We start from the raw sequence: 13,373 nt of genomic DNA on the forward strand, positions 1-13,373 counted from the left end.
TATGGAGTTTTGCCAATGGTTGTTGCATCAGCTGGACACAAACCCTCACTTCGGGGCAAACGTATTGTGGACAGATAAAGCCATTTTCACCAGGATGGATGTCTTCAATAGTAGAAACAGTCATGTATGGGACTTTGACAACCCACATGCACTTTTTGTGGCCCATCACCAGCACAGGTTTTCAGTGAATGTGTGGTGCGGGATAGTACATGATCATTTAATTGGACCATACATTCTCCCTGTTCGCCTGAATGGTCGCACGTATCATGCATTTCTTAGTGAGGTTCTGCCTGAACTGTTGGAGACCGTACCTTTGGCACTGCGGCAAGAAATGTGGTACCAACACGATGGTGCACCAGCTCATTTCGATCGTAATGTACGACATTTCCTGCATGACGTGTTTCGCAATAGGTTCATTGGTAGGGATGAGCCTGTGCCTTGGCCACCGAGGTCGCCAGATCTCAACCCTCTCGATTTTTTCTTCTGGGGTGAAATGAAAACCCTCGTATACGACACACATGTCACATCAGCTGAGGACCTCGTTGCTCGCATCAACGTCGCCGCCGCGACGGTAGCAGATACACCTGGCTTGTTTGCTCGTACTCGACAATCCTTGATTCGTCGCTGTCATCTCTGCGTAGAAGTAAACGGCAGACATTTTGAAAACCGTCTGTGATTATTGCCCTCGGCAAATACCAGTGAGAACACTTTTGGTATTGCTCCCCACCCCCTTTGTGTGGTGAAAGTGACATCTTCAGTTGGTGTACAGTGACACGGACTGTCTGTGCGTAAGATATTGTAGCATTTGTTGTTTGTTGTGTGTGTGTGTGTGGGGGGGGGATATTACGCAGTTGTCGCGTGTAAAAATACACGTTGTCGCAATCATCTGATATTGTGTTTTTCTTTCCCTCCTCCTGTCTCTCGTATGCCACATGACATGATTCGTTCATTCCTCGCGTGTAACTGGGGTATGCAACCGTGCTCAACTTTTCGGATTTTGTGTTCGGTGGTCATGTTTTGATGTTTGAGGTCGGGATGTGTTGTCTTGAACGCATTTCTCATTGTCACGGTCCTTCTTGCTGCGTTACATACCTTTTCCATGCATTGTTGTTGCTGGAAATCCCCAATTCCTTTGAGGACTCCATTGCGCATGCGTGCAGTGAACTTTTCATAGTGACTTCCGGACTGAGCACATACGATTCCTTTATGATTCCCTTGGAACCGCCTCTCTATCTGTGATAGTATTCGTCCCAGTTAGGTGTGACGTTCACTTTGTCACCTTTTGCGAGGCTCCTATCTCGGAAACGAAGCCTCAGTCGTAAAAATGGAACTTAGACTTTTTGCTTGTTTTCGTGTGAGGAATCACCTCCCAAGCGTTGTAAACGACCTTTAGAAACACCCTGTATATATATATATATATATATATATATATATATATATATATATATATATATATATATATATATATTCGTCCAAGAAACGATTTTCAAAGTGGGGGGCCATATGATATGAACCTCACGGCTCATATCCATGTGCCGTTAATTATTCTTGGTTATTTTATATTAGTTGGTTCTTATTATTTGATTATTAATATTTCATATTTCATAATTTTTGATAAATAGAAATATTATTACTAGACTTATATAATCCACTAATATTTCCTTTATTGTAACAAAAGTGTAAACGCAGCCTAATGTAATAATCTATATGTTAATTTTCTGACCGAATCTTTAATATTGGATATGTAAATCTGTGTTCTTTCACGGTAGAAAATGTTTATGATTTAGATTGACATAGATTTCGTTTAGCAACAATGGGAAGATCGAATCTGTTCTTTTAAGTTTAATGTATTCAATAAGGTTCAAGTTGCAACGAGGAATGATTCGAGTTTAATCTTTACTATCAGAGATGAATCGTTCCCCTTATACAATTTTATTTGGTTTTGCTGCAACGTGGAAATTAGTTAAACTTTGATATTGAGATTGTGAATATAGATATTGATGAGTCTTTAGTTTTTGGAAATGTCGCAAGTCGCGTTGTGCAAATTACGTAATGCTTAACAAGTGAGCATCGATTGGAAAAGTATATAAGTAAATGCGGAGCTTAGTTTGCACGCATTCCATCAGCGTCGGCTCTACGATATAAACATCTAATGACACTTGGGAATAACGATACCTGTATTTCGCCAAGCACAATTTATACTTCGAAATTTATAATGTTATGGCACGACAGGTTAGGATCGGCCGAAATCCTTTGAGGTTAATGACGCCTGCCTATTGGACATGTATTTGTCACTGTTGACCCATATATTCTCATTCTTACGGATAAATGATAGAATTTCAGATCTCCAAACTTTATTTTGGCCTTCTTCAAAATTTATTCAACGTAGACTTATTTGGGCAAGGAAGCAAAACTAGACATGTAATGCAATATGTCTCGTTTTTCAATGAAAAAATGTCATCATTGGCGTGTATCTTCATGCAAGCTCTGCCTACTAACGTTTCTCAATCCCAAGTACTCAGTGGAGCCCGTAGATTCTATTCTGCTTAAATCCTGCCCGTATGGACATCGATACTCGTGACACATTTTGGTCGCCATACTGTACTGTAGGAAGGGGCACGTACGAAAGTTTTTGTCTGCTACTGAATGGTAGGCCGTAAGCTTCGTCTACGGTTGCAAAAACGACAGGGTTCTCTTCCCTGGTACAGCTTCCTCCTAGCGACACACATACACACGTAACTATTCCCTGCACATATACATATTTGGATTTTCCCCGTGGAGACATGCAGCAAATTAGAATCCTGGATTCATCGAATCGAATACTAACTAACAGGGGATTCTGTATTTCTTTTAAATTTAAGGATATTCATGGACTGTAAATTGTAACTTGAGTGTAATGTAAGCTTTCGTATGTATTGGAAAATAAACCATCTCCTGGATAAAAATGAATGAAAAGAAAGGTCAAAGTAACCTCCCAGAAGATGCAGTTGCCAATATTAAAATTTGAGAAGAGTCGTTCATTTATTTTATGATTCACCAACAACACCCTTAAAGTTCTCAATGCTTTATTCACCAAGCCCGTACCTGAGAGGGGTCAGAGTATCCCATTTAGCCGTCTGAGTTTTAGCCGAGGTGAAATTAGAACATAAGGTATTTGGAAGATTGAGGCAGGCTACGATTACCATAATTTGCAGCTCTGTGTGTGTGTGTTACTGAAAGGCTATCTATAGTGGAGAGTGAAATAACACACAGTTATAGTTATATGAACATACCTATATATATTACGCAGATGAATTGTGTCTTACATAAAGTTAAGGTCAACCCTCATGCGTGAATAAGCGCGCGTAACGGCCATAGTAAGTCTCGCAGGTAGGTAAGACGAGCAGAGCCGCGCTCGCTGTGAAAGAGGTTGAGTTGACAGTAGCGTCGAGACGTTCGTCGCGTCCAGTAAAGCAGCTGCCGTGCGACCGATCAGTGGTTGTGCGTTTTTCTTCGCCTGTGCCTCATTTGTCTACAGTATATTTGGGTATACAAACTTACGTCCGACCGGAAGTCACGTCGTCCTTGGCAACTGGCACTGCCATTGCGTTCGTGACAATTTACGATCCCTGTCATTGCGATCGTTTGTGCGTCCGTGACACGAGAATGTCATAATTTCAATTTCAACTCGTTTAACTGTGCGTAGATGGATTCAAAGTAAACCTTTGTAACTTTGTAAAATAAAATAAACTCAGAAATTAGTCTCATTACAAAAATGTAATGTCTTTGGCAAAGTTGGCCCTACGGAGGTGCAACTCGGGCACTCGCCCGAGCTTCAGTGGCACACGTGCAAAATAAAGATAATTTTTTGTGTACGCTTTATATCGAGCTTTTAAGACGCTAGTTCTTCCAAGCAACTAACTCGATTTCTCCTGAATTCGTGGATTGTTTTGACATATTTGTAAATATCCAAAATTACTATAACCATATTCTAAACAAAGTATTACATAAATATCGCGCTCAAATATTCGTTTAATAATAGAATGAAATCATGTAGAGAATACAGTATTTTATGTCAAACAATGTAAATTCATTACAACGTCAAAATTCGACGAAAAGTAAACAAAGGAAAATTATGATGTTGGATATGTATAAAAATTGCCACTTTGGTAGGTAGAAGAATAGTTTGATATTGAACACACCCAGTTGAATACGTCGTACCAGTAGCACGTCGGAAATGAGAAGAAACCCAAATTTAGAAATTTTTATTACACTACCATATTTCTTGGTTTTAACCTTCAACATGTTTTGGTATTTGCTCTTCGGTAATAATACATAATGTACAAATTAATTGTTTATTAATTGCAATAATGCTTATATTGTGATTGCACAGGACACCTGTACTTGAGACTAAGGAACAAAAATATCTGACTTTTTCAAACCTCTGGTTATAGGCCCCGCGGATATTGTATTCTTCAGCCCTCGCACCCACCCAGGGCCGGACTTGGTTTCTGCCTGTTATTTTAGGTTCAACGGATATCTGAAATGAAAGAATCGGATACTTTCTAGTCTTTCCGGTATCCGAACATCTTGCTCGTACTAATAAAACGCGATTATAATATAGAGTCACATTGAGACACGTTACCTAGATATTCTCTATGATATTCTTGGCCTACGTCCTCTTCCTATCTGCAGTTGAACCAGCACCATCGTGGTAAAAATACAGTAATATCCCTGATATTATAATGAACTCATAAAAATGAGCGTATGAGGAAACGAGTTCAACCTAAAAAAATAGAATGGCGATTGTTGTTTTATTTTCCGAACCCGCACTGAGAGAAAGTAGCTTAAACCTAACTGGAAGGTAGGGGCAGTAAATAACACGTACAAAACATGGATGATCATGTCGAAGGGAGACATCAGTCAAAACTTTGAAAACATCATAAATTCATTGGAGCATACTTTGTCCAGTGGCGTGGTGGTAACCTTCCCGGGAGGAAGTAATATTGCAGTCAACAAATGGAATGCACTTTACGATCGAGTAGCCTTATCAGAACTAGACCAAGAGACTAAAGTGGCTTCATAACCACTGTTCAATATCTCTCTACAGTAGGTGGATTATTACTGGCTGAGTGAGAGCTCAATATACACAGTACAGTACTAAAAAAAGTGTTGCAAATTGTGAAACATCGTGTGACCTCACCATGCCCTTATCACCATCCTGTACCTGCGAGGGTACAAGATCCTGATCATGATTCCGTGCTCCTGTCCTGCAGAATCCATCGCAGGCATGGCCGGCTTATTCCCCAACCTCAACTGCATCAAAACTGCATGGACACTCCTGAAGAGAGCTATCGCCAATCGTCCCAATCCACCACAAACACTCCAACAGCTCACAGAGGGCGCCATACAGGAATAACACCACATTCCTCAGGATACACTGGACAACCTGGTGTCGTGCATACGTGCTCGGAAACCTAGAGCCAAGAACCGGTGCATCAGTGATGGCCGTTGGTACAGCTGACACTCACATAAACCTCGGTTGCTTTGGTTCCTTTTCTAGGATGGAATGTGACGTGAGTATCGAAAAAAAGGGACATGCCTGGAAATGTTGCAGATGCAAAAAACCTTCATTTGAAAGCAAAGGCGAAGTGTTGTACACGAAAGGGAAAAGTTAACAGCAGCACTGTTACAAAACGAACAGAAACAACAAAGTTGCATAATGAGTGTCAGGAATAACAATGGGCATCGTTGACGCCGCTCTTCTTCTTCAGAAGCCATGGACCCTTCCGAGCACGTCCGCCATGCTTGAATAATAAATATCATCCACCCACAGATCCAACTTCAGTGTTTGAGAGGGCAAACGATACCTTTCTTGTAGCTGTTTATCTTATATGTGCCGTGCTAAACTGGTTATTATCAACTAGTGAAGCCAAACGCAGCTGTAAGAAAGGTTTCATTCGTTCTTCAAATGAAACAACTATGAATTTGCACCTCTGGCACCGCGGTATTTTATTTGATAACAGAGATCATTGAAGAATATTTGTGTATTTATTAACTAATTCCTTTACAGAAACATTTTGGGACAAAGTTTCATTGAAGAGAACACATACAATGAATACCATTTATACAACATTACGTTATGTACCAATTTACTTAGGGGCAGTAGAACTGCAAATACAAATTGAGTGAGGTAACAAAAGTATCGTACGCTACATTTCAGGATATTGTCATTACGTTATGTGTTGCACAGTACATTGAAATAAATTTTAAAAACGCAACAACATTGTATAATTTCGAAGAGACGTTCCGTTTCTCGTGGTTTTTCGAAAACCTGAACACAAAAAACCGTAGTAGGTCACTTTTGTGTGTGTGTTTGCAGACTTGTGTTCACGTATACACCAGTAAGCATCTAAATATGCTGATCAAGGCAGTCTTTACTTAGGTATAATAATAATATTAAAAAAAACTTCAAACATCACGTTTTTACCTTATATCAGGGTGTCACTTAGACCCTGATAGATGGTTGAAACGTCACGTGTTCTTTATGGAAATAAGAACTACTTGGTTAGCATGTTCAGGGCTTTTATATCATGAAACCAAGTCCAAATCATGTTACCAGTAACTTCTCAAGAACATGGTTAACAAAATAAGATAAATGCATTTCTAAAGTATACAGCAGTAAAAATTCGCTTACACATTAGCTCACAGACCCTGGCGAAATATTACAATATCCACGAACGTTTGATCAAATCAGACCCTTTCTCTCCGATCATCATTATTGGGGCCATTGTATTTCCACGCACAGTAATGGGCATGATTGAACCATCAACAACTCTGAGGCCCTTCACCCCATTAACGGTCAAATCGGGAGCCACAACCGCATCGCTGTCGGTTCGAGGACCCATCTTGCACGTGCCCGTCGGATGGAAGATCGTCTGCGTATAATAGTAAATCGTGCAGCGCCAGTACTCTTCCGATCCAAACTCGATCCCTTCGCAACCTGGGAGATTGGTGGTGTTCAACCTGGCACCGATATCCTGAAAGGTTTTCGTCTGAGCTAACTTGACGCCGACTTTAGCTCCTTCCAAAATAGTTTTTACGTCATCGTCGTTCGTGAAGTAGTTCGGGTAGATGAGAGGTTTGTCGTAAGGGTCTGAGGACTTAAGGCGTATGCATCCTCTACTCCTCATAAGAAGGAGAGTGGGACGAATGATAAGATGGTCATAGTAAACTAACTTCGGTATATATGTGGGATTGTTTACGGTGATTGGTTGAAAATGGAATTCGATATCCGGATAGTCGCCCTCACTTGCTTCAAATTTAGTTTTTATGAAATGTATGATCTCCGATGGACCGATACCCGAAATCGGTCCGGATGAATTTACAAAATACTCTGAGTAGTCGTCACTCACTTTTTGTATGTTCTTAGGAATTGTTGAAGTTTGGTTCAAAGTAACGTAAATACCGTGGAAGCTTACATGATCCTGCAGATTGTCGCCTACTTTAAGGTCACAAATAACAGGAATGTTCAAATCTTCCAAGTGTTTCCTAGGGCCTATGCCAGACAGCATCAACAGCTGCGGAGTATTGACCGTGCCTCCGGACAAAATTACTTCCTTACGAACGCGAACGTCAAAAGACTGCCCATTCCTAACATAACGAATGCCAGTTGCCCTCTTGGTAAAAGAGTTTATATGAACTTTAACTACATAGGCCTCGGTCAGTATACGGAGATTTCTTCTTCCACGTACAGGATACAGGAAAGATCTTGACGTGCTTCTACGTTGTCCGTCCTTGGATGTACCCTGTATCCTCATGTACCCCAGCTGAGATTCCGCGTTGACATCTCGTTCGGTGTACCCAAGCTCCTTGAAACCCCGCAGGATGGCTTGCGACGTTGCGTCGGAATACGGAAACCTCTCCACACTTTGGTATCCTCCGGTAGAGTGGTACTTGGAATTCGAGGCTATTTCTTCGTCCCGGTTATCCTCAGACTTCAGAAAGTAAGGAAGCACATCTCGATAGCTCCAACCGACATTCCCCAACCTCGCCCATTCGTCGTAGTCTCTCCTGTTCCCCCTGATGTACAGCATGGAATTGTGCGAGGTGCACCCTCCGAGGACCTTGGCTCGTGTATAGAAGCAGCTGCCTCCATCGGCAAGGCAAGTTTTGTTTTGAGGTTGAGTGTGGTAGTCCCAGTCGATTACGGTCAGGTTGAGGTCAGGCAACAAGGATGGAATGGTTATTAACGGGATATCGTCTTCGCCACCAGCCTCAAGCAGCAGGACATTCCATGACGAAACCTCAGACAAACGATTGGCAACGATGGCACCAGCTGCACCAGCACCAACCACAATGAAGTCAGGATTTTCCCATTCGTCAGCGTGAATAAGAGTTGTAAGATTCGATATGATCCACAAAAGTAGGAATTTCTTCCACATTCTGTAAAAAATTAACAATCATTGTAAGAATTTCAGCTCACGTATCCTTCGCAAAAATGCATATTGAAAATACACCTATATTTTCCCGTCATTAGAATGTAAGCTTCAGTCTGAATATCATTTCTACCACCACAAGAACTACACTCTGTCTAGGAAAACTGTGGAGCAAGGCAGCCCATGTCGGTAGAGAAGAGGAGGAAACGAGTGGGGAAAGTAAAGCAGTGCTCGCTGGTAGAAACTGCTCGTAGCTGGAGTCGAGTTTGCACCCCTTGCCACGTGGCGGAGTGGTTAACACATTCCGCTAAGACGCCAGAGGTCCCGGATTCGAATCTCGGTTTAGGCATGGATGTTTGTGAGTGTTAATTTATCAATTTCATCATGTCATCATTCATCTTCATCTTCGCAAATTAGTCAACTGAAGTAAAATAAAGCAAATAAATCAAAATCAAATTAATGAAATCACGCCTTGCTCTAATTTACGTGCTCACGCGTTCATTGGTCGAACCCTGTCCAGTCACTACTTACGCACACGACTCGTTTCCGTTGTCTTGCTCCACAGATTCCCGGGACATAGTGTAATATTTGTTAGTCTACAGCTTTTATTTCGTGTTATTTGTCCAATAGTTTCTAATACATTGATCTTGTTAAGTTTGAACATTTTTATTGTACAGTATTACACTATTGATAAAATGGGACAACGGGGAAAATGTTAAACGCTTCAGAACTCATGTTTACAAGTGCATCACGTTGATGCAGATCGGATGGTACCGTCAATTAGACACGGTATATTACGGTCCAATCATCACTGACGATTTCGTCGCTGCGGTGAGTTTGTTCACTGTAATGTGAACTCCGTGTCAGAACTGTCACGTTCTTAAGGGGCCATATCAGCGCTTAAAGAAAGCAATAAATTCGCAAAATGAAATTTGCACCCGTAACCGCCTATCCAAAGACACCTCACAAAACGCGAGGTAATTTATTTTGCCAACAAGCTCACAAGAGTCCTCAGTAATCTACTAGAGCCATGATGAATTAATTCGGTGGTTGGTACATATCTTTGAAATTGTGCGTGTGGCTATTTGCAATTTTTTTGCGAACTGGTTCTGCTCAAGATGACCAAGGCATTTAATGTTACTGACATAAAAATTGTCAAGTCGAGCATAAATCATACACGAAACAAAATCTTGCGTATTGATATAAAAAGAGTAGATGGTCATATGCATTTTTCAGCAGGCAAAGTGGCATCTTTATCACCCCCCCCCCTCAAACACACACGCAAAGGAAGAGAGAGGGAGAGAGAATTTCATGTACCTCACTCATACACCGTTACTAATATAATATCATGCGAGAGCCACGGACACTTGTGGGTTGCAACAACTCCACTGACGTTCAATGGGATTATAATCGAGAAGTCGACAAGTGTTCGTGACTGCACTATCCGGCTACACAGATTACGGTGAGCAAATTGTCTCTCAGTACTTTCGTTCTGTTCTTTCCCTTTTAAGGGAGCTATCCTCCGCTTCTTGAAAGACTCGGGAGTAAAATATGATGACATCTTGGTCATTACTCAGTTCAGGGCAAAATGAAACCCATCCTTCAATTTTCGCGTGTAAATTCCATATCATGCAATTTGGATTCAACTCACTGATCCCTTCTAAAACTGGTGAACACAACACGAATACATTTTTATCTACGGTATAGCTTCAAATAACCTTTCTGCTTAATTAACTTAATAATGACCAAAATGTCAATTATCATGTTTTATTCCCGAGCCTTTCATTTGGTAGCGAAAAGTTTTGCCGACCTCCATAGCAGAATGGTAAGCAGAGAACGCTGTCCGAATCCCGGCTTGAGCATAGCTGTTCTGTATGGGTGTCCCTTTATCAATTTCATCATATCATCGGACTCTCTCCAACAGAACGCAGAAATACTAGCCTCGCACAGGGTGCACACCCTGTAAGTCTGGTTGCAGCAACGTAGGAGTTGAGAGGAAAAAAAATAGTTATATACCGACCGTCTCTTCAGATGAACTTTTTATGTTAAAATTGTTGTGAGTCAGTGCCCTAGCATCGCCACTGCTCTTAGCTAATCGCGACTAAGGGGCTGAGTGATGATATGATGAAACGCACGAAGGGACACTAGCATAGATCAACCATTCCCAGACCGGGATTCGTAGTCGGGACCACCATAATTTTAGAGCAAGAGCTCGATTAAACTCATCTTCGACGTCAAGGAGCCAGTCCCTCATTGCGTGATGTTAAAAGAGGCAAATGCAAATCAAAGATTGAGGTTGGGGGGGGGGGGGTGAAATCAAGGCAATGAAAAAAGAGATCTGAGACTGGAAGGCCAAGTCACCACAACTTAAATCGCCTAGCCAACCACAGTAACCAAAATAAAGCTAGAGATAATTTAGACTTTACTAGGATTAAAAATAGAGAAGGAGGAAGAAAGTATGTAACTGTGGAATGCGTCAGCACTCACCTATGCATCCTGGCTGCGGCACTGGCCCCTATTGTCAAAGAAGCACTAATTAATTCGTAATTAAAAAGGAGGCCTCTGTCAGGGCACCATTCGCATATATAGTATCCAGTTCCGCCGTCCTTTGCCACCCCCCGTTTCCTGTAGAAGTCACATCATTCCAGGAGACGGAGGATACCAGATGTGAAGTACACCAGGAAGCAAACGTCCTGCACCCACAGGTTATCTACAGTCATTTGTTCACAAATCGAAAGAATTAGACGGAAACCTTTGCAAAAGGTGGAACGTTGGGAACAACATTTAATAGACATGACCAATTTCACAAGAGCCAGTGAGAGTAATTTGAAATATTTTGTTCACGGAACAAAAATTAAATAGATAATTCATGACGAATGAGGAATGTCACGTGTACGATGACATTGATACCACTGATAAACCAATCCCACTACAAAGCTCTCCCTTTTACAACGGTCTCTTTTCTATAGGCTTCCCAGTTTAAACAATAACCTGCCTCCAAATATTGACACTTCTTGCCAGAACACAGTTTCCGACAATCGTTAAAAATGTATGTGTAACTTTTATTTTTTTCTGTCATCTTGTATTGTCTTGTTCTGTGGTGTCCTGTTGCTACAGTTTTAGTATAAAATGGTCAGTAAATATGTATATATAGCTATGTATCCGGTGTGCGTGTATCTAGTGAAAAAATATTAGGGAACACCAGTTGTACTTCATGATCACCAAAAGCAACAAACGAGCTAGCCAAGAGAGTACGGTTATTATTGTTTAGAAGTAAATTTATTTGTTTTGTCAATTTAGAACAAAGAACCAGAAGTTTTGACCTAACTACAGTATCGGGTAAGACAATTTAAATCATTGGCGTTGAAATTCCAAGTACTTTAATCAAACTGAATTAGTACCCAGCATGTAAATGTAATTGTTTAAGATTTTTTAACTTAAAGAAAATACAAGCGTCGTAGTAAAAACACGAAAGCAGTTGTATAAATATATAAGCTACGCTGTAGCAAAAACAGTTATTAACGTTGTATAACGAGAATACGTCCAAATTCTGATAAAGCCTTGCAAGCTCGTCATGGAACACCAGCTTGGAAAGACTATTTATGCTGACCAAGTAGCGAAAAAATAAAAAATAAAGTTAAATTGTTACAATAATACCATATTGTACTTGATGAATTTAAAAGAACCGATTTGTACATTAGTACCATCTTTCCTCACCTGATATTAATGTATTTTCACTTGCTTGTGCGACAACGCTCGGCTTGTGGTCTCATCGAGTCTTCTGCTGCACTGATTTCTGGTTTTGGAAAACAAAAAACCAACAGAAAGTAATCGAATCAATCGAGGACGCTCAGGACCTCCACACATAATTACCCAGTAATTACAATGCTGTTAGTGGTGGAAAGCAAACGATTTCACTCTGAATGGCAACGGAAGTTTTATCAATCATGTCAATCACTCTGAAGGACACTATTCTTAGTTCGTGAATAGGTTCATGTCGACCACGATTAACGCAGCAGACTGCAACTAAAAGAGTGCAATTATTCATGCAGATAAATATATGGCATAAAGAGGGCAAAAGGGAGTGATTGACATTATCTTCAGAAGAATGCTTTAAGCAAGAAACGCTCATACCTATTATATGTGGTGAGGAGCTGGTGGACGTAACTGTCTGTTGTCTTGAAGCAGGACCCTGTATTGGATATTGCACAATATTTCACTGGGCACTTATAGCACACTTCTCAACCACCTTCTTGCTCAAACTCCCTTCGACTTGTGGCGTCACAAAACTTATTTATTAATGCTGAGAGCTCTAAAGCTAAGTAACTCTCTAGCCTTCTTAATACCGAAAGTTTATGGCTGTAGCAATACAGGCCTTCCATCTGTCCCTATACTGGTCAGGTTCAATCCAATCTATTCCATCCTTACCGATTTCCTTTACGTCCATCTCAACGTTATCCCTCCATCTACGTCTTGGCCTTCATACAGGTCCCTTACCATCAGGTTTTCCAAGAATCCTGAAAACTCTTCTTTCCTCTCCCATTCGTCATAATGTCAGTCACATGGCCTGCCCACCTAAATCTTCTTGATATAATCATTATAAAAATATCTGGACATGAATACTGTCTCCTCATCCCCCCCCCTTTTAGGTCCAAATATTTTATCTTCAAATAATTATAATTTATATTCCTCTTTTAATGTAAGGAACCAAGTTTTAAATCCATATAATACTACAGGAAGCCAAATTACTGTTTTGTATATTTTAACTTTTCGTTTCTTAGATATTATACGAGAAGATGAAAGTTTATGAAGAGAAAAATAGCACGCATTTCCTGAACTATTTCCTCTATAATATCATTTTAATTTGTTAGTATTTCTCCAAGTACTCCCTAAACGTACCATGGCTAACCTAACAACGAAATTATTTAGCGTGACGTCAGAGCGGTGTTTGACCAA

The 13,373-nt window shown here is 40.7% G+C and overlaps 1 pseudogene across 1 annotated transcript; it reads right to left on the bottom strand.

The window, feature by feature from the left end:
- Nucleotides 1–5,988: 5,988 nt before the first annotated feature.
- On the bottom strand, nt 5,989–12,217 carry LOC145992795 (glucose dehydrogenase [FAD, quinone] pseudogene; annotated as a pseudogene). Its single transcript, XR_014442213.1, has 2 exons — nt 12,135–12,217; nt 5,989–8,424 (listed from the first exon to the last, which is right to left on the bottom strand). The product of XR_014442213.1 is annotated as a glucose dehydrogenase [FAD, quinone] pseudogene (transcript).
- Nucleotides 12,218–13,373: the final 1,156 nt, after the last annotated feature.

The sequence above is a fragment of the Lepisma saccharinum genome, chromosome 9 (genome assembly GCF_977018435.1).
Source record: "Lepisma saccharinum chromosome 9, izLepSacc3.1, whole genome shotgun sequence".
NCBI lineage: Eukaryota > Metazoa > Arthropoda > Insecta > Zygentoma > Lepismatidae > Lepisma > Lepisma saccharinum.